This window comes from Aedes albopictus, chromosome 2, assembly GCF_035046485.1.
Source record: "Aedes albopictus strain Foshan chromosome 2, AalbF5, whole genome shotgun sequence".
NCBI classification, from domain to species: Eukaryota; Metazoa; Arthropoda; class Insecta; order Diptera; family Culicidae; genus Aedes; species Aedes albopictus.
The window spans coordinates 472,442,080-472,467,208 of NC_085137.1; the positions used below are offsets into that span (position 1 = coordinate 472,442,080).

At 41.5% G+C, this 25,129-nt stretch overlaps 1 protein-coding gene across 26 annotated transcripts in view; it reads left to right on the forward strand.

The window, feature by feature from the left end:
* Positions 1–25,129, forward strand: part of LOC109414826 (supervillin) — a 1,049,091-nt gene that overhangs the window by 749,813 nt on the left and 274,149 nt on the right. The window lies entirely within an intron of this gene.

Below are 25,129 nucleotides of genomic sequence, written 5' to 3' on the forward strand. Positions count from 1 at the left end.
GATAAAAACACTAAATGGAAAAGATTTATTCTCATTGTAGCCTAAGTTCAAAATATAAATGATCGTTTTACCCCGAATGGTCCTTTCCCTTACGTGTTGTTATTGTTAACATGTGTGTTGTTACATGTTGCATGATAATCTCCGCGGATGATGGAAAACAGCGATTACGGGGAAGATTATTGTACAGCTCATCGCTATGCTAATAAGCTTCAATGAGGTGTTTTCCTTCAATTTAATTCACTTCTCGACTTCTCTTGACTTTTTTACTTATTCATCTAGTAACGAATCCACAGAAAGTAGAAAATCCTCATAAAAAGATAATTATAATGAAAAATTCAATAATTCACACTGCCAACAACGAAAACCTTTCGTGCATGTTAGGTCGCACCTGACCGTAAGCTCCTGTCTTTTACATTCATTTTTATTCCCTCATAAATCTCCGAACAAATTGCATAATCTTCTTCTCGTTGGAAATTGGCCCAACTAATTTCCTTCCCATCAACAGCAACAACTTCACTTGGACGTCGCCGCTGACGCACACCTCCCAGCTTATTCCCACCGGGACTAATGGGGAGGGGTCAGAATCTGCTTCCCGGCGTGGTTACTCATCCGTGCCAATCTGCATCAAGTTTCGCGCCCAACGGAAAAGCCGACAACTTCGCAAGAAAGCTTATCTCTCGCTATTGCCATTGTTTATTTTACTGCTTACTTGTCGGATCAGATTCCGGAGCAAGCCTACTGAAAAATTCAACTTCAATTTGGGTTCGGTTCAGGTCACCTTCGTCCATGTCCACCGGCTGAAAAAAAAAACGACTTCTGGAAGGCGCATCATTCTTATCACTAGAACGAGATCGGAACCCGCATTTCGAATGAAATGGATGGCAACTGGAGGCGGAGGGGAGAAAACATTAACCGTAATTATCTGCCATTTTTTCGAGTTACTGTGATGGTTATTGCAAGGGACATTGGTTGTTTTTTTTCTTGTTTTTCGGTTGTTGGATTTGTAACTCACTGACTGTTGTTGGATCGATGCAGCACGGCACGACATGACACCAGCAGCAGCGCAAAGCCCTTACAAACGAGCAATAATCGTAGTGCTCCGAGTAGAAAGGTTTAACAAAAATGTGACACAATTGTATCAACGATGGAATTGTACCACTGTGGTTGGTAGAGTTATATTAATCGTAGGATCTACGGTTGATATAACTAAATCATCAATTTATATAAGGTAGAAATCTACTTCGTCATATGCGCTTATTCCCGTCATATCAAGCGAAAAATAGCCAATAATTGCAGATATTCCAGCTTACTTTTGTCAATGGCTCATCAGATGAAAGCAAAATTATGTATACTATCAATAACCAGCCCCTACTGCACTGGAAATCGAGAGTTTTCTGGTTTTGTATACGACAAAGGCAAACGCACCAAAGCAGCAGTTAGGCGAATTTTTCTTCGTCATCGTTTAATTCTCCCCTCACCATATTGCGTTGCGTTGCGTTGCGTTGCGTTGCGTGGTAACGGAGTAATTCGTAGATTGCATACTGAAAGTTGTCATGTTATATCTTGAATACTCTTACTCTAATTACTTATGGAATGCTATTTGGGAAGGAACAGCTATCCAATCAGAGGTTGAAGTAAAAAAGACATGAGAACTTCCATTGCCGGCCACGCCCATCTTCTCCGTTACGAGGATAGGAAAGGATGTGATGATATGACACCTACTTTAGGTGAGGTCAGCGACTCACCGACGCCCCCATAGGTGTCAAGGAGTTGGATATTTGGAATGGGTTTATTGGGGAATCACTATAAGCGAGTGATACGGCAGGATTCAGATTGTGTGAGTGTATTTAAATAGATCATCTAGATGTGTTGGTGTGAGTGTTAGTGATTTAGTATATTTAAACACCAACGTTGGGAGTGACGTAGCTAAGAAATTCTGTCACTCCATGGGCCTTTTTGCTTCAGGGATGGGGCACAGGCATTTGGACCATGTGTCCTGGCTAAAAAGCCTAGGCTTAAGCGCCATTGCTCGCTCTCTGAAACGAGAAGAAAAACGTTTTGTGGATGGGAGGGGATAATAGGGAAGGGATGCTATCTATTTATCGAGATGCCAGCGACTCACCGACGCCCTCGTAAATAGAAAGGAGATAGGATTTTGGTACAGGAATGGTCTGCAATGGAGTATTATTAAGTTATGTGACTGAATAAGATGTTGTGTAAATAGATGTAAACATGTAAAATTAAGCATGAAACGTTCTGACCAAATTACCGCCATCGTGGTTCCGCTTCAGGAATAAAATCTACAACGTCCCGTGGCCCAATGTTGATAATCGGATCCATATTGGTCAATAGTGATACACGTGTTCACATCACAATAAAAAAAACGCATCAGATCCGACAAAATCAAAACTCGCGCACAGCATCTCCACACCGACAACCTCGACTCCACAATATCGTAACCTCCCAAACCACCACACGTCCTTTCAAAATATTTGACAGAATACTACCTCAAATGTCTCCGAACCACTTTGTAATACAAAACACGGGATGTCCTCCATCCAAAGTCGAACCCGCAAAGCACCTTTAAATTTTTCGGCGTTTTCAAACATGAACCTGGAGCTGATCAAACCGATACTGGCATAAAAGCACTTCAGATAACAAAACATGCAACATCCATTCTAGTGGACTCCACACTACAGATGATGAACCACCAACCAAGACAACACGGAAACCGCACGCAAAAAATCGTGGATTTCTTTTTATGTCGTAAATATTCAATTATGATAAAAAGTGCTTTAACGTAAAGTGCACAAAATAGGTCCCACAACCCAAATGGTCCCACACTCAATGTAGTAGAAATATGTGCTTGCAAATGTACCGTAGATAGTGAAAGCATGAAGCGAACTCACCAAAGTTTGAAAATTCAACTTCCTTTCTATTGACCGAAAATCTTCAAATTTCGATCCCATTATTTGTTGCTTTCCGCTGTGGTGACTCTGCCGCCAGACGTCCGAATCTTTCCACGTCCAAAACGAGATTTACGCAGCTCTTCCCTTGTTCCACTTGCAGCAGTATACATCTTCTCTTGATGATTTTTCCCGGAACAGGCAGGTGCAGGCACTAAAACATCACTGGTATACCCCGGCTACTGAACTTCCGAATGATTTATACGTTCAATTTTGTTATTTTTATAGTTGAAACAAAAATCATAAAAAAGAACAAAATTGACGGACGAAAAAAAAACTCTCGTCCACCGCTTGGCACAGCACACTTCCTTAATTCTCCCCTCACCATATTCACTTGTTTAACTAACCGTCAATTCACACCCCACAAAAGCTCTGTGGCATTTCAAAGTTGGATGCCACTGCTGCAGAATGAAGCAAAAGCTGTTCAATTAATGAAATCAATCGCTCTTTTACATGTTTGTTTACAGTTGCTTTCGCCAAGGGAGGATGCAAGCAAATGTAAATATGCGTGTTTTCTGCATACGAAACTTCGTATTTCACAACCACAGAGAAATATTTCTTCGTTGGGCTGTGATGGCGTAATATGATGAGGTGGGCAAAAATACTAATTGAAATCTTTTGGTCGTTATTCTAAAGCTATACCCTTCTCAATGTAAAGTTTTCCCCCCAAAAGGCATTTTTGATCACATGGATTGATTTGGACTGCGAAGAGTTTGACCGAATAAGGACAAAACATATTTTTCACCATCCTATGTACCATAGTGCCACGTAGAAGGTGTGCCGGGAATTGAATTCATTTTGTGCCCGAAAAAGACGAGGACTAGACGGAAACAGAATGCGAGGGGCAGCCATTCAATTTGAATATTCAAAGAAAATTATAGTTCTTTTACAATATTTTTTTACATGATATCGAAGCTAATTTATAATTCACTAATTGATACCAAATTGACCATTAGGAATTAGGAGAGGTCCAAGAAAAAAAAATCGATCATTATTAGTCGGTTTTTAGATAGACGGAAATTAGATACTGGTTACTGATTACTTAACCCTCTACAGGAAACCTTAATTGATGGTTCATTTCGGAAACCTGGGGTCCATTTGGACCCCAAACTTGATCTTCTGTATCTCATGATCCTGACTTATTAGAAGATCGGTGTCTTCAACAAAGTTGTTGGGTAGGTTAAGGACTTACAGATGCTGGACCGTTTATTTCGGAATTTCATATATAGGTGGCACTAGTAAACATGTAAGCATCAAGTATTTGAGTACATATATATCAAGATCCTGACCCCATAGAAATGTAGTGTCTTCTACAAATTTGTTTATTAGGTAAAGTGTTTACTAATGATGGACTGTTTGTTTGAAAATTTCACACACAGATGGCGCTACTGAGCGTGTCAATTTTATATTAAAATATCTCAGGATCCTGATCACCTAGAATAATGGTATCTTCGGTAAAGTTGTTAAAGTTGACAAAAGCCAGTCCGCTTGATTCAGAACTTCACACATACGTGGCGCTAGTGAGCATGTAAGTATTAAGTATATGATCACTAGACTGGGTCAACAAAGTCGATTTTTCGGAACAAAGCTTCTTCGATTGATTTTAGCGTCCAAAGCAACTGTGCAAAATTTGGGAGCGATTGGTTGCGTCCCCGTATTCCGCATTGCGATTGAAATTTGTGTTGACTTTAGTATGGGAAAACGTGCTTTTTTGCATTTTTGTCATAAATTGAAATTTTTCGTCTAAAACTATCTAACTAATGACGTTAAAGTATAGCCTAGGATATGCCGAAAAACTTTGCCGAAGACCGCAAAGTGATCCGACATTTGTGAAAAAAATTATAACGTACAGATTGCCCGGTGGTGCTTAACATTTAACATGTAAAGGAATAACATCAATAATAAAATCTCTATTTTTGGCCTAAGTTACCAAACGAATAACTATTTTCACAAGCGTCGGATCACTTTGCGGTCTTCGGCAAAGTTTTACGGCATATCCTAGGCTATACTTTAACGTCATTAGTTAGATCTTTTTAGACGAAAAATTCCAATTTTGAGAAAAATGCAAAAAAGCACGTTTTCCCATACTAAATTCCATACAAATTTCAATCGCAATGCGGAATACGGGGACGCAACCAATCGCTCCCAAATTTTATACAGTTGTTTTGGACGCTAATATAGATTGAAAAAGCTTTGTTCCGGGTTGATACGATCAAATTTAAAGTTTCTCCATACAACGTTGACCCACTCTAATGATCACATTTATAACAAGATCTTGACCACATAGAAATTTGGTGTCTTCCGGAAAGTTGTTAATTGAGTCAATTGTTTACTAATGATGAACCGTTTGTTTGAAAATTCTACACAAACATGGCGCAACTAATCGTGAAAATATCATAGTTCATTTATCTCAGGATCCTGAGCACCAAGAATGATAATATCTCCGGCAAAGTTGTTGGGTAGGTCAAGGATTTACAGATGATGTGCTGTTTGATTTGGAACTTCACGTATAGGTGGCGTTACTGAGCACGCATTTTTCATATATCATATATCGCAGGATTCTGATCACTCAAAAAACTGGAATTTTCGGAAAAGTTGTTGCGTAGACCAAGTACTTACGACCATGGGCCGTTAATTTTGGAAATTCGCCATACGTAGATGGCACTGGTGAGCATGCAAATTGTATATCTCATTCCAGGATACTGACCTCAAAGAAACATGGGGTCTTCGGCAACGTTGTTCAAGGTAGATCAACGATTTACAGTTTAATGGGCCGTATAATTTGGGATTCCATATGTAGGTGGCGGTACCGAGCATGCAAATTTATCATATCATATATCTCAGGATTCATTGCCATACATTTCAGGTTTACACTGTTGAATAATTAGGAATTTACACGTGACGTAAACCTTCAACGATCGTAAACATTTCATGACTGAATGGCAAATTTGACTCAAATTTACATCCAAGCCGAAGAAACCATCTTTCTAAGTAACCAGCGTTGTGAGATATTTAAAAACTAGAATTTTTAGGTTCTCTAGTGCCACCTATTAGTGGAATTTCGAACCAAACTGTCCATCAACTGTTAGTCGTTGACCAGCTGCCACACCAACCGGAGTAAGCCGACCACACCAATACTCTAAGTAATCAAAACCCTGCTATTTATGGGTGAGAAATTGTGTTAGTGTTATATCTGTTTGTCTCTGAAATCAGAAGATGTGATGTCTCTTAGCTTTTTTTGGTTTCCACTGGTACGCGTTTGGTTCATCGAAATATTTGAACAGTCCCCTGTGAACATTCTGCGTGTGCACTGGGTGAGGGCATTTTTTAATTTTCAATTGTGCGTTTTCATCTTTTCTTCTTTTGAAAGGTGAATGAAACTGCGTGTTTCAGTGAAAGATGAGCGTAAATGGGCGCAATTTCTGCGCGATATGCCATCCCTGCAAAATAGTCAGAATCTTGTGCTATATGAGATATACAAATTTCATGCTCACTGACGCCACCAATGAGAAAAAATCAGAGTAAAACGACTGCAACTTATTTGCAGAATCTTTAATTTGTCTAAATAATAGAGTAAGGTGGGGCAAAAGTTCGACCCTAGTTGAAAACTTAACTTTTTTCAAGAAATCGAAGCAGATATAAATAACCGTATGGTGATTCTACCATCCATGAGCTAAAATTTTGCTGAACAAAGTTACGCCAAATGTCTTTTCAATTTTGAGTTACAACACTTTTAGTATGTGGGTGTCTGATTCGAACTTTTGCCCCAGTGGTGTGGTATTTCGCTAACCGTAGCACACTATTTCGACACATTGGTAATTGGAACACCTAAAACCAATTAATATTTGATGTTGGAACTGGAATACACTTTAAAGTTCGATCTGGATTTTACCCAAATCACGGTCAAATTTACTTCACCAAAAATTAGTACTTTTCCGGCAAATTCTGATAAAACAACTTTTTATTTCAACTTTGATCGAATTTTCTCACTAATTCCATCATTTGTAGAGATAATATGTACATTTTGCAGAATTTTAGGGTTTTACCTAAAGTTGCCACATGACTCTTGCCCCGCAATTCGAACTTTTGCCCCACTATGTGTAAAATATGATTTCCAAATCCTTTTTGCAAAAAGTTATACATGCTAAAGCATCTTCAAAATCAAAATATATCTAGTTACGCCCCAAAATAAAATATCGAATTCGATTTCATTACAATTCCATTCCATGCGTTGGAAGGACCATCGCATATTACAATTTTTTGATCAAAAACCAACATTTTGTCATAACTTTTCGAAATATTGATCAATTTTCATAATTTTTGGAGTGAAAGACTCTTTTTCAAAAAGGTTTCGAACAACCTTGACACCCGAAAGAAATAATTTGAATTGAGCTCAAAAACTTTAAAAGAAACTCTTGCCCCACTCGAACTTTTGCCCCACTTTACTCTATGAATCCTGATGTAAAAAAGATTAAATAATTGTTTGCCCACTAGCGTCATAAAGTGACAGATTCGAGCCTCTGTCGAATATCAAACAAACGGTCGAATATCTGTAAATTCTTGGCCAAACATCTTTGTTGAAGATAGTAGAGACGGTAAAAGAGTTATTAGGATACTGGGATATTTGAAACACAAAATTTGCATACTCAGTAGCGCCACCTATGTGTGGAATTCTGAATCAAATGTTGCATCATATGTAAGTCCTTGACCTATGAAACAACTCTGGCGAACACATCATCTTTCTAAGCGATCAGGATCCTGAGATATATGAGATGTAAAATTTACATGCTCACTAGCGCCACCTATGTGTGGAGTTTCAAATCAAACGGCCCATGATCTGGAAGTACTTGAACAACACAACAACGTCATTTTTCTAAGTGATAAGGATCCAGTGATATATGAGATACAAAATTTACATGCTCACTAGTACCATCTAGTGGTGGAATTTCGAATCAATTGGTTCATTATCTGTAAGCGCTCGACTTACTGAGCATCTTTACCGAAGACGTGATTCTTCTACAAGCTCTAAATCTTCCGATAATTTCGTTTGTAGACATTATATTACTAAATTGTTAATGCCAAATAGCGCCATCTAGTGGGAAAATTTCGAATTAACCAATTCACCGCCAGATGGCGCTTGACTTACCGAACAAATTTGCCGAAGACATGCATATTCTAAAATAACAGAATCAAAAGATATAGAGAATTAAATTTGGGGTCCAAATGGACCCCAGGTATACAAAATCGCCCGGTTTAACTTTGACATGGAATAAAAACCAAAGTATGCCATGAAATCAACTTTATTTTTGCTTAAACAATAGAACTAGGTCTAGTTTGAAGATATAAAGTAAATATGTTATACCAAACTTGCTTGCCATTAATCCAAAATTGCTTGGGGTCCAAATGGACCCCAGGTATCCATTAGAGAGTTAAACATGCTTTATATGTAGTTGAACATGTATGTTGGTTAGACTGAGAAAGACTACAAGATAGTCAAAATACGCAAATTTTTCAAAAAAAAAAAAAATGAAACATTAGAGAATGGAATTGAAAGCAAACAAAAATTCAATTTATTAAATCGTAGTATTCCTTATTCTGTGAGTAGAGAATTTATATTGTTATAAATATAGTATCGCTAAATAAGTTTCTTCTGATCAATTTGAGGTTGTAACTCAGGCTGCCATACTTTTTGTTACCTCTTTCCAATCGGACCGCATGGATAATCGCATCGAAGCCCAGGCTTTTCCGGATGCGTGCCCGATCCACCGGTCACGAGTTTACCCTTTTCACCAAAAGCCAAATGTGACTTCTCTCCGTCCGTTTGTTTTGGTCGATTTTTCTTTGTGACGGAATCCAACAACGATAGGAAGACTTTCGTTGTCGAAGCTTCTCACGAACCAGCCAGCGTGAAACGTTTGTTGGTTCGTTTGGTTTGGCTGACTGGCTGTGACCAATGAGCAACGAGGCCAGTTCTTGTCCGAGTTTTCGCGTGCTCGATGGATTATCGAGAGGTACACTTTTGCTACCGACTTCAGCTGCCGGTGGTTGGCTACATACAAGGTACTTCAATGCTTGCTAGACAGATTCCCTTTCCCTTTGGTTGTTTGTTTGTTTGCAGTGTATTGCATTCGTTATGATTTTCTTAGACACCTAGAATATTTTATAAGTACTTCTTTGTTGCGTCAGATTCTCTCAACTTTTGAATACCATCTTGTACATTTTTTCAACTTATGCATTTAATTGCAGACAATCCCACGGATCATTGCCCACCTCTAAAGTTGCTGACCACTTCTTTGATTCAGTCTCAGTTTCGTGCAGCGCACAACATACCATTTTTCACGACATGTTGTTCTCAAAAGAATTGCAATAAAAAAGCCCTCGCTGAAAGCCAGAATTAGATATGTAGCTGCTAAAACAGGTTCCCACTCCGTCGTGTCGTGGTTTGACCGACCGCTGCTCGCTCGACACAGTTCGAGGTTGTTTCCCAGAGCTAACGAACCGGGTTGTTCAATGTTCATTTTCGGCGACTGACTTGAATGTCCCTCCGTGTCGCGTCGTCAGTCGGAGGACCTGTCGACATCTACCAACCTACCTACTACAACTTGTGTGGCTCACAGTCACAATGTATCCCACAGACCAGGTTCGTTCTGTCCGCCCCGGGGCCCTCGTAATCTTGGTCACCACAGCCAGCGTATCCCACCGCCGCGCATTGCGTACGGTACAAACCGGTTCTGTTCTTGGCGCGGAGCCAAGTGTAGGCATGTCGGCCACCACCACCGCCACCGTTGTTCATCTCTAGAAGTCAGATTATACAATTCTTTTCGGTGCCATTTGGCTGCGGTTCAGTTTGTTGTTTTCTATGTCAACTCGCGTTGGTGCACCGACGACGACGGCGACTGACTACGCACATTTTTAGACGATTTAGTCACATCTCATCCTCAGTAGGTAGGCGTAGGAAAGTTGCGTTGGTGGCAAGGTTCAGGGATTCAAATTCGAAGTCGTCGCCCCTCTTTCTGGGGTGGATGAAATTCTTGAGAGTTTGTGGCGGATCTTGGCAAGAATCGGTGGCTGCATTTGTATATTTAGAATGGGAGAGTTGATCGGAATACGCTACTAAGTAGCGTTGGAAGTCAAGAAGCTATTTCTCGAGAAATCTTCCAAATTCTTACTGTTACTTCATAAGAACAACCTCAGTATATAGGGTATTATACCATTTGGGCAGGTGTACCTATTTTGAACACTTGCCGCTATAACTAAATCAATTTCAAACCAATTGATTTGAATTTTTGTACAGAGTTAGATACTGTACGTGCCTAACACTGTACAAAATTTCAAATCAATCGGTTTGAAATTGACTTAGTTATAGCGGCAAGTGCCCAAAATAGGTACACCTGCCCAAATGGAAGGAAAAAGAAAAGGTTTGAATATATTTTGCGACAGCAGATACCACTTCTTTAGTGTCACCGACTCCAAACTCCAGAACAAGATTTCTTAACCAGATTACTTCGCAAACTGCATTACTGAGCGAAACATATTCCGCATCCGTTGAAGAAAGTGCAACTGTACTTTACTTCCGGGTCGTCCATGAAGGTACTCTACCGAAAACTTTGAAGACATTTCCTAAATCCGACTTGCGGTCATCCGAAAAGTTTCCCCTTGTGCATCTTTGATCTACAGGGAATGCGTCTGAAACCTCCTGAAACCCTCTAAAATCTCAGAGACCCTCTGGCTTATCTCTGGATCGCCCCAGGAAACCCCTGTAACCAACTGAAACCTTTCAGAATCCCCCTGGAACGCCCCTTTTATTTACTCTCTGGAATTCTCTGGAGCGACCCTAAAACCGCCTTAAAACCGTCCTCCAAAACCCCTAGGCACGCCCTGGAACCACCCTAGGTCGCCCGGGAACGACCATGAAATACCCTGGTATGCACTTGAAAGCCCCCAAAAAACACCCGGGAACTCCCCTGAAACCCTTTGAAACCCCCTGAAACGCACTTGAAAACACTTGAAATCCCTTGAAATCCCTGGAACACCACAGGAACCCCTTGATGCTCCAATGACCCTACCGAACTGAAACCCCCTGTACACTAGACTGCGGCTTATTTTTGAAAAATTGCTGAAACCTGGTATTTATAAGTTCTTCTGGATTCAAATGACATAAAAAAGAGTCCTCTGGGTTTGAGCCAAAAATTTGGAGGCGGCGAGTTGAATTTTCAAGTAATAAAAAGGTACCTTCACTTTAAGTGCCATAACTTTTTCAATTTTCAATCGATTTTCAATCTTTCTTTATGAATCTCATTCAAATTGATTTTGAAATGAACTTATATGAAACGAATGTCGAGAACGGTAAAGTCTCTCTAAACAAGAAAATGAACTCATAGAACATTACATTTTTCCAAAGTCACGCAAACTATGAGGTTTTAAAGGTTTTGTTTATTTTTTCTTCTTTTTACACAAAAAAATAACTAAAATAAAAATTAAGCCCGATATTGTACCGACTTTTCGAACCCTCTAGGCAGAATACCCTCTTCGAATGAGTGTAATCAGTTTCGTACCTTTTAATCCCGCCCTATTTAGCTTATCCTTGGACAGATACGAAGCTCCTAAGAACACTAGCGCCACGCAGTGAGTGATTTTCGAACTAAATTGTTTTCCATGCTAAAGATTTTAGTCTTCTGAGTGACTTTGCCAAAGATAGTATCCTTCCAAGTGGTCCAGAACACGAGATATACGACGTTCAGACTGAACTGGAAGCATCTAAGAACATTAGCGCCACGTAGTAAGTGATTCTCGAACTAAATTGTTTTCTATACGAAAGTTTTCAGTGTTCTGAGCAGCTTTGCCGAAGACAGTATCCTTCTAGGTGGTCCAGAACACGAGATATACGACGTTCAGACTGAACTGGAAGCTCCTAAGATCACTAGCGCCACGCAGTGAGTGATTCTCGAACTAAATTGTTTCCTATGTGAAAGCTCTTAGTCTTCTGAGCAACTTTTCCATAGACAGTATCCTTCTTCTAAGTAATCCAGAACGTGAGATATTCCACAACTACTGGCAAAATGGTGCCCTGTGTAGCAGATTCCCGGTGGCCAATGTTCCCAGAACCACTATTTCAACATATCAACACATTCTTGACGAAATTATCTATCAAATAAGACTTTGGTCATTTGAATTGGTGAAAAAATCAGCATTCTATAAGAGTTCGATTTTTTGGGTCTTAATGACCCCAATGCATTATTCGTAACTTTTTTTTTAATGCCTGAAGAAGATTAACTTGTAAGTAAAAAGAAAATCGGGTTAAATACTGTTTCTTTGAATTCCACTAAGAATGTGAATCCTTTGACAGATACGTATTTCGACCTCAACTGTAAGGTCGTCTTCAGTGTCTTGTACTTGACTCGACTCACGAATCAAGTACAAGACATTGAAGACGACCTTACAGTTGAGGTCGAAATACGTATCTGTCAAAGGATGCAAATTCTTAGTGGAATTCAAAGGAATAGTACTTAACCCGATTTTCCTTTTACTTACAGATATTCCCCTAACAAGCCCAGGTTAACTTGTAATTTTATCTAAAAGTTTGTCGAAAACCGTATAAAATGCACACGGATTTAAAATTTGTGGGAAAGCTAGGAAGGCAACTCTCGATGCGATCAATTGCATCAACTTCGTGGAGAGTTGAGTCGAGTTCGACAAAGTTTTAGATAATTGCATATTAATCAATATGTGAATGATCAGCAAATGAATGTAATGTCTTGCAAGTGAATGTTCTGATCTCTGGTAGTAGGTCTTGTAGAAAAAGTTTTAGCTCTTGGAAAGTTATCGAAAGTTTAGGAAAAGTATTACAAGAAATTTCAGAAACTATTTTGGCACATTTTCTAAATAAATATATCCAGATACACGCTCTTCAAAACGTTTGGAAGAAAACACCAGGGGAATGTCAAACGAAATAGTGAGAAACTCTACCTAAAGTTGATCAAAGAACCGTTAATTTAACTGATTGTGAGTTCGAGTGAGCTGCTCAGATCAATTTACCGTTTTCGTCATGAGGACACAATTGTCAACCATTTTCTTCAATAACGATTCACCAATAAGCAAATTAAAAAAAAAGAAAACCCTCTCTGAGAAAAAAAATCACGGAAGACTTCCTGATGACATAGCCAGAGGCAGAAACTCCTGGAAAAAAATCCGGAGTAATTCCTAGAGAAATCCTTGGAAGAATTCTTGTAGAGCATCCCGGATGAATTCATGGAGGAATTCCCGGAGGAACTCATGGAGGGATCAAGTGAAATTTCCGGAGGAATTCCCGGTGGAATTCCTGGAGGATTTCCAGGAGGAGTTTCTGGAAAATGTCCTAGAGCAGTGATCCTCAGGCCCATTTTTTCAACTGCTCTTGTTGCAACACCTTGATCGATTTGTGAATCATTCAACACGTTATTCTTGATTATTTCGGGTGTAGAACAACTTGCATAAGAAACATTGCAAGAATTCTACGACAACATAGAGAACTGTACATCAGTGCGGCCCGCGGGCCGCACTTTGGTGACCACGGTCCTAGAGGAATTCCCGGAGGATTTCCTAAAGAAATTTCTGAAGGAAGTTCTTGAGGAATTCCCAGTGGAATTCTTGAAGGAATTCTCGGTGCAAATTTGGTAAAAGACGGTGAAAAAGTATTGCCTCTTGCACCACCGTACTTGACCGCCTACTATCCAGCCAAATAGCTCTTAGCTTGCTGAACAACTATGCTGAAAACGGAATACTTCTTGTGCATTAGGATGTTGTTACAAGTATTTATTTTGATACTAGACGGATATCAGAACTAAGGACACCAGATACGTCTTATTTTCTCTTAACTTTCGGAACAATTTGCTGGACGTTTTCAGATTTTTGCGATTAGATTGTTAGAACGTTTTGATTGCTGGTGTCACCTAGCGTCACAATTGCCGGATAGATCTCAACCTGCCGAACAGTTTTGCAGAAAACGCCGTGCTTTTAGCTCATTAGAGTATCGAGATTTACATGTTTAAAAATAGTACACATGGTGGCACCTTGCAAATAAATCACGAATCAAAGACTAAACTATCAGAAAGTTTTTAGCTTGCTGAAGAACTTTGTTGAAGATGGCATCATTCTATCTTATCAGGATTCTGAGATGTAGAACTTTGAACACTTTCTTACCCTGGCGCCATCTGGCGGACGATTCTCGAACCAAAGAATTGCCATTGCCAGATAATTCTTAGCCTGCTGAACAATTTTGCTGAAAACGGCATGCTTGTACCTCATTAGGGTATTGAGATATACGTGTTTGAATTTTTCAGACACAAGGCGCCACCTAGCGGATAAATCCCAAACCAAAAACTTTACTATCAGATAGTTCTGAGCTTGTTGGAGAACTTTGCCGAAGACAGCATCATTCTATCTTATCAGGTTTCTGAGATATGAGGGTTTGAACGTTTTTGACACTGGCGCCGCCTAGCGGCCGAATCGCGAACCAAAGTTGCAGTTGCCAGTTAATTTTTAACCTGTTGAACAAATTCGCCGAAGATGCCGTACTTCTACCTCATCGGGATCTTGAGGTATCTTCTTCTTTTTCTTTATGGCTCGACGTTCTCACTAGAACTTGGCCTGCCTCCCTTCAACTTAGTGTTCTTTGAGCACTTCCATTGTTATCTTTGCCTGCCATTGCATGAATTCGTATATTGTGAGGCAAGGACAATGATACACTTTGCCCAGAGAGTCGAGGAAATTTTCCCGACCGGAACGGGAATTGAACCCGCCGTCTCCGGATTGGCGATCCATAGCCTTAACCACTAGGCTAACTGGGGACCCTGGATCTTGAGGTATACGTTGTGCAAAGTATGTGGCCAATTTTGGTACCCCAAGACAATCCAGAATAACTCCGGAACCATGTGGACCAGGCACACATGTCCCCGGAATCCTAAAATAGAAGAGTTTTTCGGGAAGTTGTGAAAGTTTCATCAAAATCCATCGAAAAACAAAAAAGTTTTGATAATTTTTGTGCTTTTCCATTCATTTTCTTAATTTCTATTTTATACCACTCATTTCAGTATTATAATGACCTACTTTTCCGTACCGGTTCATAATGCAACTGAGATGAGTTGCATAATGACAAATAGTTGCATAAAGTGCATAATGCAACTTATTTGGGTTGCATTATGAACATTATGCAACTCAAATGAGTTGTATAATGAAAAAAAATCATTGCATAAAACTTTGTATGGAATTCGGCAAGCCTCGTTTGATAAATGTACGACTCGTGCTGAAAAATCAACTTTTTGCAACTCGTTACATAAATAACTATCAAAATTAGTTTGCACTATTTTGACTGTAGAATGTTTGCAGTGTAAAATTGTTGTGTTAAACTGTTTTCAGTAAAAATTTTAGCCATTTTCAGTAGAGCAGTTTGAATTTAACTATACCAACCATCTGCTTATTGTGACTTAGTGCTGCATATATGGCTGTAACTTTTCACCGGTTAGATCAAATTGAATGATGTTTTGACACAATATACACTACCCGTCATAAGTACGGACTCACAAAAAGTATTGCAACAATATTGCATCACCCTGACTCACCTCGATATCTCCAAAACCTGAGGACTTACAAAGATGCTGTCTTCAGGAAAGTTACTCAGAAGACCAAAAGCAACAACTTTTCTGAAAGCGGAATTTTAGTAGGTGTTCTGGTTTTAGAGATATCGAGGTGAGTCAGGGTGATGCAATATTGTTGCAATACTTTTTGTGAGTCCGTACTTATGACGGGTAGTGTATCTACATAGGGTGACAATGGGTATTATCGGCAGTGATGATTAACCTGGGATTGTTAGGGGAATATAGTCGAGTCAAGTACAAGACACTGAAGACGACCTTACAGTTGAGGTCGAAATACGTATCTGTCAAAGGATGCAAATTCTTAGTGGAATTCAAAGGAACCGTACTTAACCCGATTTTCTTTTTATTTATTATCGGCAGGTTTGTTCTCTTCGTCATGGGGGGTTTTTGTCAGCCAAATTGCCTGAAACTTGGCTATATAATTCAGCTTAGTTGGGAAGGATTTGAGACCAACTCTGAGTTCAATAGGTTGCAAAAAACCCCCTTAGACGAAGAGAACAAAACGGCCGAGAATAGGTAATTTCCCCTACATAATTTACGTACAGACAAATTTTCATTGAAATCGGTTTAGTATTTTTGGTTCTACAGTTTTAGGTAAAAAAGTGACATTTTTTAAAGTGTTTGTTTGCCCAAGGTTCTCAAATGGTAAGTCTCTTGTTCGACGATATCTCCGCCAACACTTAATAACCGATTTTGACGAAAATCAGCTATTTTTGATCACGCAATCAAAAGTTATACATTATTTTGTGTGTCTCGCTTTTTCTAGTCCAATCATTATAATGGGACAGGCACGAAGATACTCTATGCCTAAGAAAGTCCTTTACGAAAAGTTCAAGGACCTAACCAGGAATCGAACCCGTTACCCTCAGCATGGTCATACTAAATGCCCACGTCTTTATACTCCAGTCATGTGGATAATCCCGGTGTTCTGACTTCACCTCATTGATAAGCATTCCTACCATGATACAAGTTGGCCATCCCACCCCGTCATCCCCCGCAGCTTTTCCACCCATTAGTCATCCAGTTTCCCTCCCATACGGAGCTCGTCTGTGTGATACATGATGGCATTTTACAAAACACACTAACTACACCCGGATTCCGCAACCGCAACATCATCCATTCACATTCTATACCGTGTAGCTTGGTAGGTTGGTACAAAGTACCTAGCCTAGCTAGCAGCTGGATGCGAGTACCATTTAGCGAACACCGCGCGCAAAACCGAGCCCATCAGCGAATGTTATTGTGTCTTGTCTAATTATCATCAATCATCTAGTTCACCCGCGAGCTCCACTCGTCCACCATCACCACGTTTACCCACTACTCCGTTCGTTTGATCACGTTCATTGAATCTATCTAGTAGTGGTATGGTGGAAAATTTACAAGCACATCTTACAAACAAACTCCTTCAAGATTGACGCTCTATGAAAAATGCCTGTTGTTTGGTTTGGTCTGTTATAAGATCAACGAGATGCTGCGGCAGCAGCTGAGATAATCCATGAAATAGATATACCTTCCTACATATATCTACAGAGCATGGCGATGTGGCACGGCAGTATATCGTTTACGTACCATCCCAAAACAGCCGTCTCCGATTTCCCTTTTGTGTAGTAGGCTTCTTGATCGGCCTTTCCTCTCCCCATTAGATCTCGTTGGTTGGTATTGATTCCCAGAGGGGCACCTCAAACCAAACCGGGGCAAGAGCTAGGTATTGTGTGCAACAGAGAGAAGAAAAGATAAATATTGAATCATATCAGTTTACGTCGTTCAGCCAGCAGCAACAGCAACCGTCAAAACACGGACGAAAATTATGTTATCGTTTCAGGTCCGCCGAGGTTTATGGCTCTCTATGACTCAGTCTGTCTGCTTCGCAACTTTGGATAGTTGTTGAACTCATCCCCTGTTCGCGTCCGGTTAATAGAAAAAGCACGCATGGGTGAATTGCGAATTTCGGACAATGTAGATTTCTGTTGAAATCTTGGTTTACGGAATAGGGTTGTCAGGTTTAATTACGTTTTGTTTAGTCGAAAATTTACTATTATAAACAAAGTATTTTTTTTTCTCTTTTCTGTTTCCAGGTAAGCTTCTTTAACTATCTTCAAAATGAAGGATTGCACAACACGGTAACAATTATAGAATAGTTTACAAATATGGTAATATAATAAACACTTATGTAACGGATTTCGTTAAAACACTAGGCAAAGTTGTCCCATTGAATACTTAATTTGAATTTGTTTGCTGTCAATATAACACTTATTATGTTCTTTAGTAATTTCCGTACAATTTATCCGAAATTTCTATGATTCTCTTTCTCAAATTTCTACCAGTTTGTTTCTAGATTGCACTTCAGAAACAAGGTTCTTCTTCTTCTTTATGGCTCGACGTTCGGATTAGAACTTGGCCTGCCTCTCTTAAATCTTATTGTTCTTATAGCACTTCCACAGTTTAATAATTGAAGAGCTTCCTTCGCCAAGCATTGCATGATTTTGTACATTTGAAACTTTTCCCGACCTGCTCGGGAATCGAACTTGCCGTCTCCACTAGGCTAACTAGAAACCCGAAAAAAATAGTTATTTATGTGTTACTTCAGGCTGATTTTATGAAAACTTTCCAAGAATCCGGAGAGAGATTCCTTCCAGGAATCCGGAGAGAGATTCCTTCCAGGAATCCGGAGAGAGATTCCTTCCAGGAATCCGGAGAGAGATTCCTTCCAGAAATCCGGAGAGAGATTCCTTCCAGGAATCCGGAGAGAGATTCCTTCCAGGAATCCGGAGAGAGATTCCTTCCAGGAATCCGGAGAGAGATTCCTTCCAGGAATCCGGAGAGAGATTCCTTCCAGGAATCCGGAGAGAGATTCCTTCCAGGAATCCGGAGAGAGATTCCTTCCAGGAATCCGGAGAGAGATTCCTTCCAGGAATCCGGAGAGAGATTCCTTCCAGGAATCCGGAGATAGATTCCTTCCAGGAATCAGGAGATAGATTCCTTCCAGGAATCCGGAGAGAGATTCCTTCCAGGAATCCGGAGAGAGATTCCTTCCAGGAATCCGGAGAGAGATTCCTTCCAGGAATCCGGAGAGAGATTCCTTCCAGGAATCCGGAGAGAGATTCCTTCCAGGAATCCGGAGAGAGATTCCTTCCAGGAATCCGGAGAGATTCCTTCCAGGAATCCGGAGAGACATTCCTTCCAGGAATCCGGAGAGAGATTCCTTCCAGGAATCCGGAGAGAGATTCCTTCCAGGAATCCGGAGAGAGATTCCTTCCAGGAATATTGGAGAGAGATTCCTTCCAGGAATCCAGAGAGATTCCTTCCAGGAATCCGGAGAGATTCCTTCCAGGAATCCGGAGAGATTCCTTCCAGGAATCCGGAGAGATTCCTTCCAGGAATCCGGAGAGATTCCTTCCAGGAATCCGGAGAGATTCCTTCCAGGAATCCGGAGAGATTCCTTCCAGGAATCCGGAGAGATTCCTTCCAGGAATCCGGAGAGATTCCTTCCAGGAATCCGGAGAGGTTCCTTCCAGGAATCCGGAGAGATTCCTTCCAGGAATCCGGAGAGATTCCTTCCAGGAATCCGGAGAGATTCCTTCCAGGAATCCGGAGAGATTCCTTCCAGGAATCCGGAGAGATTCCTTCCAGGAATCCGGAGAGATTCCTTCCAGGAATCCGGAGAGATTCCTTCCAGGAATCCGGAGAGATTCCTTCCAGGAATCCGGAGAGATTCCTTCCAGGAATCCGGAGAGATTCCTTCCAGGAATCCGGAGAGATTCCTTCCAGGAATCCGGAGAGATTCCTTCCAGGAATCCGGAGAGATTCCTTCCAGGAATCCGGAGAGATTCCTTCCAGGAATTCGGAGAGATTCCTTTCAGGAATTCGGAGAGATTCCTTTCAGGAATTCGGAGAGATTCCTTTCAGGAATTCGGAGAGATTCCTTTCAGGAATTCGGAGAGATTCCTTTCAGGAATTCGGAGAGATTCCTTTCAGGAATTCGGAGAGATTCCTTTCAGGAATTCGGAGAGATTCCTTTCAGGAATTCGGAGAGATTCCTTTCAGGAATTCGGAGAGATTCCTTTCAGGAATTCGGAGAGATTCCTTTCAGGAATTCGGAGAGATTCCTTTCAGGAATTCGGAGAGATTCCTTTCAGGAATTCGGAGAGATTCCTTTCAGGAATTCGGAGAGATTCCTTTCAGGAATTCGGAGAGATTCCTTTCAGGAATTCGGAGAGATTCCTTTCAGGAATTCGGAGAGATTCCTTTCAGGAATTCGGAGAGATTCCTTTCAGGAATCCGGAGAGATTCCTTCCAGGAATCCGGAGAGATTCCTTCCAGGAATCCGGAGAGATTCCTTCCAGGAATCCGGAGAGATTCCTTCCAGGAATCCGGAGAGATTCCTTCCAGGAATCCGGAGAGATTCCTTCCAGGAATCCGGAGAGATTCCTTCCAGGAATCCGGAGAGATTCCTTCCAGGAATCCGGAGAGATTCCTTCCAGGAATCCGGAGAGATTCCTTCCAGGAATCCGGAGAGATTCCTTCCAGGAATCCGGAGAGATTCCTTCCAGGAATCCGGAGAGGTTCCTTCCAGGAATCCGGAGAGATTCCTTCCAGGAATCCGGAGAGATTCCTTCCAGGAATCCGGAGAGATTCCTTCCAGGAATCCGGAGAGATTCCTTCCAGGAATCCGGAGAGATTCCTTCCAGGAATCCGGAGAGATTCCTTCCAGGAATCCGGAGAGATTCCTTCCAGGAATCCGGAGAGATTCCTTCCAGGAATCCGGAGAGATTCCTTCCAGGAATCCGGAGAGATTCCTTCCAGGAATCCGGAGAGATTCCTTCCAGGAATCCGGAGAGATTCCTTCCAGGAATCCGGAGAGATTCCTTCCAGGAATCCGGAGAGATTCCTTCCAGGAATCCGGAGAGATTCCTTCCAGGAATCCGGAGAGATTCCTTCCAGGAATTCGGAGAGATTCCTTTCAGGAATTCGGAGAGATTCCTTTCAGGAATTCGGAGAGATTCCTTTCAGGAATTCGGAGAGATTCCTTTCAGGAATTCGGAGAGATTCCTTTCAGGAATTCGGAGAGATTCCTTTCAGGAATTCGGAGAGATTCCTTTCAGGAATTCGGAGAGATTCCTTTCAGGAATTCGGAGAGATTCCTTTCAGGAATTCGGAGAGATTCCTTTCAGGAATTCGGAGAGATTCCTTTCAGGAATTCGGAGAGATTCCTTTCAGGAATTCGGAGAGATTCCTTTCAGGAATTCGGAGAGATTCCTTTCAGGAATTCGGAGAGATTCCTTTCAGGAATTCGGAGAGATTCCTTTCAGGAATTCGGAGAGATTCCTTTCAGGAATTCGGAGAGATTCCTTTCAGGAATTCGGAGAGATTCCTTTCAGGAATTCGGAGAGATTCCTTTCAGGAATTCGGAGAGATTCCTTTCAGGAATTCGGAGAGATTCCTTCCCGGAATCCGGAGAGATTCCTTCCCGGAATCCGGAGAGATTCCTTCCCGGAATCCGGAGAGATTCCTTCCCGGAATCCGGAGAGATTCCTTCCCGGAATCCGGAGAGATTCCTTCCCGGAATCCGGAGAGATTCCTTCCCGGAATCCGGAGAGATTCCTTCCCGGAATCCGGAGAGATTCCTTCCCGGAATCCGGAGAGATTCCTTTCCGGAATCCGGAGAGATTCCTTCCCGGAATCCGGAGAGATTCCTTCCCGGAATCCGGAGAGATTCCTTCCCGGAATCCGGAGAGATTCCTTCCCGGAATCCGGAGAGATTCCTTCCCGGAATCCGGAGAGATTCCTTCCCGGAATCCTGAGAGATTCCTTCCCGGAATCCGGAGAGATTCCTTCCCGGAATCCGGAGAGATTCCTTCTCGGAATCCGGAGAGATTCCTTCCCGGAATCCGGAGAGATTCCTTCCCGGAATCCGGAGAGATTCCTCTCCAGGAATCCGGAGAGATTCCTCTCCAGGAATCCGGACAGATTCCTCTCCAGGAATCCGGACAGATTCCTCTCCAGGAATCCGGACAGATTCCTCTCCAGGAATCCGGACAGATTCCTCTCCAGGAATCCGGACAGATTCCTCTCCAGGAATCCGGACAGATTCCTCTCCAGGAATCCGGACAGATTCCTCTCCAGGAATCCGGACAGATTCCTCTCCAGGAATCCGGACAGATTCCTCTCCAGGAATCCGGACAGATTCCTCTCCAGGAATCCGGACAGATTCCTCTCCAGGAATCCGGACAGATTCCTCTCCAGGAATCCGGACAGATTCCTCTCCAGGAATCCGGACAGATTCCTCTCCAGGAATCCGGACAGATTCCTCTCCAGGAATCCGGACAGATTCCTCTCCAGGAATCCGGACAGATTCCTCTCCAGGAATCCGGACAGATTCCTCTCCAGGAATCCGGACAGATTCCTCTCCAGGAATCCGGACAGATTCCTCTCCAGGAATCCGGACAGATTCCTCTCCAGGAATCCGGACAGATTCCTCTCCAGGAATCCGGACAGATTCCTCTCCAGGAATCCGGACAGATTCCTCTCCAGGAATCCGGACAGATTCCTCTCCAGGAATCCGGACAGATTCCTCTCCAGGAATCCGGACAGATTCCTCTCCAGGAATCCGGACAGATTCCTCTCCAGGAATCCGGACAGATTCCTCTCCAGGAATCTGGACAGATTCCTCTCCAGGAATCCGGACAGATTCCTCTCCAGGAATCCGGACAGATTCCTCTCCAGGAATCCGGACAGATTCCTCTCCAGGAATCCGGACAGATTCCTCTCCAGGAATCCGGACAGATTCCTCTCCAGGAATCCGGACAGATTCCTCTCCAGGAATCCGGACAGATTCCTCTCCAGGAATCCGGACAGATTCCTCTCCAGGAATCCGGACAGATTCCTCTCCAGGAATCCGGGCAGATTCCTCTCCAGGAATCCGGGCAGATTCCTCTCCAGGAATCCGGACAGATTCCTCTCCAGGATTCCGGAGAGATTCCTACCAGGAATCCGGAGAGATTCCTTCCAGGAATCCTGAGAAATTAAACCAAGGATGGAAATGTACAGTCCACCAACAACAATACTTTATGGTGGTTCACATCGAGGAACTGAAAACGACCGCCGCTGTTATTCATTTTCGGCTGAAAAACAGACACTGAGACTGATATTTAGCATAATCCCCGGAGGCATTCCTAAGAAAATTTGTAGAAGAATCCTCAGAGGAATTCCCGGAAGATTCTCCGAAAAAAATCCTGGAAGAATCTCCGAAGGAATTCCTGGAAGAATCCTCGGAGGAATTCTTGAAAGAGTTTCAGAGGAATTTCTGGAGGAATCCCCGGAGGAATTCAAGGAGGATTTTCCGTAGCAATTCCCGGGGTAACTCTTGGAAGAATCGACGGAAAAAATCCTGAAGAAATCTTTTAAGGAATTCCGGGAAAACCTGGAGGAATCATCGGAAAAATTTCCGAAGGAATCTCCAGTGGAATGCCTGGAAAAAATCCTGGATGAATCCCCGGATGAATTCCTGGAGGAATCTTCTGAGGAAAACCTGGAAAAATTCCTGGAGGAATCTCCGGAGGAATTCCTGGGGAATCCATGGAAGAATTCCATCCTGGAGGAATCCTTGAAGGCATTTCTGGAAGAATCCCTGAACAAGTTCATGGAGGAATCCTCGGTGGAATGCTTGGACAAATCTGCGGAGGAATTCCTTGTGGAATATCTGGAATACACGGAGGAATGCCCGGAAAAATTCTTGATAGAATTTTCAGAACACTTCGCGGAGTATCTCCCGGAGGAATTTCTGGAGGAATCTCCGAAGGAATTCCTGGAAGAACATCCGGAGAAAGTCGTCCGGAATTTTAATAACGACTTCCTCCGGAACTTACTTTGAAAGTTCCTTTAGGTATTTAGGAGTTCCTGTAGGCAATCGTTCGAGAGTTTCTATGGAAGTTCCTGTAGGCATTCTATGTAATACGAAACTCTTTTAAAAATTAACTGGAATTTTGGAAGGTATTCCTTAAACTTTGGTGAAGTTCGTGGAGAAATTCCTGATAGAATTGCTGGAGAAACTCCTGAAGAATTCCCGACGGAATTTTAACGGAATACCTTTAAGAACGCCCTATGTTGCTTATCCTTTGACAGATACGCGTATTTCGACTACCACTTGTAAACTTCCTCAGTGTCAGTTATCCACAAGTGGTAGTCGAAATACGCGTATCTGTCAAAGGATAAGCAACATAGGGGGGAATTAAAAGGTACGAAACTGATTACACTCATTCAAAGAGGGTATTCTGCTTAGAGGGTTCGAAAAGTCAGTACAAGACGTTTAAGAATCCAAAAATGGAAACCCTGAGGGATCCCTTACGGATTTTTTTAAATAATTTCTCCAGAAAGATATCATGAAGAAATCTCTGTGGTAAATTTTGAAGAAATGTTTGATTGAATTCTTGGAAGAAATCCTACAGAAGCACCTGATATTATCCCTGAAGAACGTTTTAGAAGTACATCCGAAGGAATTCCGGAACGAACACTGAAGATGTTTCTGACAGATTGCCGGGAGGAACTACTTTAAAATTGGAGGAATCCATGATGGAAATTCCTGATAGAGCTAATGCAGTAATATCTGAAGGTATTCTCGAATGAATTTCTACATGTGTCTTTGACAGAAATTCTGAAGTATCCTGGATTTATATTAAAAGAGCATTGTTAGAGGAATCTCCACATAAATTTCAGGAGAAATTCTTTGGTGATTTTTATACACAGCCCCAAAAGAAATCTGCCGAAATTTTTGGGGAAATTTCTGATGACATTACTGCAAATATTTCTGAAAGAATTGCTAAAGGTGTCTATGAATAGATTTTCAAAGAAATCTCTAAAAATATACCTGTTTGATTTTTTTATTAGATTCTAACAGAATTCCTAGACGAATCATTTATGAAAACCCTGATGGAATCAATGAAGAAATCGCTCCAAAGTAATCTTGGGTGAAAAGCTTCAAGAAATTTTTGAAATCTCTCTGGTGCAGGCTAGGGTATAGCAGATTTTGACCTGATGCCAATCTCTGTTCCCCAAAGTTCGACCAACGTATTTCGCTCAATTCTAGGATCTCAAGCTTCATACGCCATGCCTAATTGGCTAATTGTACCAGTTTACCTAGCAGGGGTTAGTATAGGGTAAGAAATCAAACTTTGAACTAGTCAAATTGTAATCTTAATTTGAAACATTTCAAAATTCATTAAAACGAATTACTTTTCAGGCAAATGTTGTCCCGAAAAAGATGTTAAACAGCTTTCCGTAATATAACCTGATAACATGGACTTTAAAAGCATTGAAAAAAGCGTTTTTGTCATGGAAAACAGGCAATTGAAAAATCACTGTGATTTCACCCATTTCCCCCAACAGAAAGCACATTTTCGGTGTACTCGTACAGCTCATGCATTGTATCACACGCAATATGTGAACACGTCAAATGAATGCTTATTTATCGTAGAATCGACCAACCGAATAATATTCCGCATTATTTGTCATAAAATTATCAAATTTAAGTGATTC